The sequence below is a fragment of the Moschus berezovskii genome, chromosome 3 (assembly GCF_049115385.1).
Source record: "Moschus berezovskii isolate FMDL1 chromosome 3, NW_MosBer_1.0, whole genome shotgun sequence".
In the NCBI taxonomy this organism is placed as follows: Eukaryota; Metazoa; Chordata; class Mammalia; order Artiodactyla; family Moschidae; genus Moschus; species Moschus berezovskii.
This window is the reverse complement of record NC_142462.1, coordinates 68374194-68377109: the sequence shown is the minus strand read 5'-3', so window position 1 is coordinate 68377109 and position 2916 is coordinate 68374194. Positions and strand designations below refer to the sequence as shown.

The window sequence follows — 2916 nt, the reverse complement described above, 5'->3', positions numbered from 1 at the left end:
CAAAGAATTTTTACACTATTAAGTAAGAAAAAAATTAAAGTATTGCCCCTTTTAAAATTTACATAGACATTTAATTAACTTTATTTACAGAGTAGGAATTTTTTTCAGTCTCCAATGATGCCTAGATAACATCATTAAGCAAGAATGCCAATTTAAAAGAAATCTATGTCATGTGCATGCATGCTCAGTCTTGTCTGACTCTTGGTGACCCTATAGACTGTAGCCTGCTAGGCTCTTCTGTCTGTGGAATTTTCCAGGCAGGAATACTGGAGTGGGTTGCCAGTTCTTCCTCCAAAAGTTGAGAGTTATATATTATTTGGTGGGAAGTTTTAGAGTTTCAAGCCTGGGAAACAGCATCCCAAGTAACCCTGAGAGAACTGCTCTGAGGAGAGGGTGGGAGGAGCCAGATTACATAGAAGTTTATCACAAAGGGCAGGTAATCTGAACATCAAAATATTATTGTTCTGCCCATAGCCAAAACGACGCCAGCTCAGAAGTTGCCTAAATTCTAGAAGTTGTGGAAGCTGGTCTGGAAGCTGCTGAAAGAGAGCAGTGAGGAAGGAGTATGGTGGATATCTTTGAAAGACTCTGGGAGGATGGGATCCAAAAGCATGTGATACAGGAAGGCCAAGGAAAGCTTTCTGACTTTCAGCGTGGAACCAAAGTCACGTTCCACTACCAGACTCTTTGCAACGACAAGGAGAACACCATGCTGGATGACAGCTGGCCATGTGGCAAACCCATGGAGCTCAACATTGGCAAGAAGTTTAAGCTGCCCCTGTGGGAGCCCATCCTGTACACCACGTGGGAGGGGGAGATTGCTCAGTTCTGCTGTGACATCAAGCATGTGGTCCTATATCTGTTATTGGCCAAGAGTTTACTCAACATTACAACCAGCAAAGACCTCCTGGAGGGCAACACCCAGATGCAGGAGCACAATTCCCTGGGCCATGCTGATCTGGATGCCCTGCAGCAGAAGGCCCAATCTCTCATCTTTGACACTGAGATGCTTAAGGTGGAGAATCCTGGCACATATCAGCAGGACCCATGGGCAATGACAGTTGAGGAGAAGGCAAAGGTAATGCCAGTCATCCACCAGGAGGGCAATTGGTTGTACCTTGAAGGCCGTGTGAAGGAGACTGCTGCCAAGTACTATGAGGCCATTGCCTGTGTCAAGAACCTTCAGATGAAAGAACAGCCTGAGTCCCCTGACTGAATCCAGTTGGATCAGCAGATCACACTGCTGCTGCTCAACTACTGTTAGTGCAAGCTGATGGTGGAAGAGTATCAGTAGTGCTGGACCACTGCTCCTCCATCCTCAATAAGTGTGATGACAAGTCAAGGCCTACTTCAAGTACAGCAAGGCACATGCAACAGTGTGGAACACTCAAGAGGCCCAGGCTGACTTTGCCAAGGTACTGGAGCTGGGACCCACCCTGGCGACTATGGTGAGCCCTGAGCTGTGGATCTAGGTGCAGATCTAGCTGTGAGCTGTGCGTCTAAGCACAGATCCCTCAGAAAGACAAGGAGGACAAGGTCTGCTTCTGGCGCATCTTCTACCACTGACAGGGCCCTGCTGGTGTGGTCACCCTGTATGGCCTGCTGCTGCTGCTGACAGCCTGCCCGCCTCCACTAACTCATCCTTCTCTGTAGGTGTGCTGTGACTTCAGGCATGTCTGACTCTTTGCTACCCCATGAACTGTAGCCTGCCAGGCACCTATGTCCATGGGATTCTCCAGGCAAGAATGCTGGAGTGGGTTACTGATCCCTTCTAGAGGGGATTTTCCCAACCCAAGGATCAAACCTGGATCTCATGTCTCCTGCAATGGTAGGTGGGTTCTTTACCACTAGCGCTACCTGAACTCCACTAGCTCTTACCACTAGCTCTTCTCTGTATATAAAGGCCTTATTTATCTCTTAAGGAAAAATTATTGTTAAAGAAAACCAGATATCCCAAGTTAAGGAATTTAACACAATTGCACTCATCTCACATGCTAGTAAAGTCATGCTCAAAATTCTCCAAGCCAGGCTTCAGCAATATGTGAACCGTGAACTTCCAGATGTTCAGGCTGGTTTTAGAAAAGAACCAGAGATCAAATTGCCAACATCCGGTGGATCATGGAGAAAGCAAGAGAGTTCCAGAAAAACATCTATTTCTGCTTTATTGACTATGCCAAAGCCTTTGACTGTGTGGATCACAATAAGCTGTGGAAAATTCTGAAAGAGATGGGAATACCAGACCACCTGACCTGCCTCCTGAGAAACCTGTATGTAGGTTAGAAAGCCACAGTTAGAACTGGACATAGAACAACAGACTGGTTCCAAATAGGAAAAGGAGTACATCAAGGTTGTATACTGTCACCCTGCTTATTTAACTTATGCAGAGTACATCATGAGGAACGCTGGGCTGGAAGAAGCACAAGCTGGAAACAAGATTGCTGGGAGAAAGATCAATAACCTCAGATATGCAGATGAAACCACCCTTATGGCAGAAAGTGAAGAGGAACTGAAGAGCCTCTTGATGAAAGTGAAAGAGGAGAGTCAAAAAGTTGGCTTGAGGCTCAACATTCAGAAAACTAAGATCATGGCATTTGGTCCATCACTTCATGGGAAATAGATGGAGAAACAGTGGAAGCAGTGTCAGACTTTTTTTTTTTTGGCTCCAAAATCATTGCGGATGCTGATTGCAGCCATGAAATTAAAAGACGCTTACTCCTTGGAAGGAAAGTTATGATCAACCTAGATAGCATATTACAAAGCAGAGACATTACTTTGCCAATCAAGGTCCGTCTAGTCAAGGCTATGGTTTTTCCCGTGGTCATGTATGGATGTGAGAGTTGGACTGTGAAGAAAGCTGATCGCCGAAGAATTGATGCTTTTGAACTGTGGTGTTGGGGAAGACTCTTGAGAGTCCCT

At 45.8% G+C, this 2916-nt stretch overlaps 1 pseudogene; it reads left to right on the top strand.

Annotated features, from left to right (window-relative positions):
• Positions 1 to 565: 565 nt before the first annotated feature.
• Positions 566 to 1472, top strand: LOC129551942 (AH receptor-interacting protein pseudogene; annotated as a pseudogene).
• The last annotated feature ends 1444 nt before the right edge of the window (positions 1473 to 2916 follow it).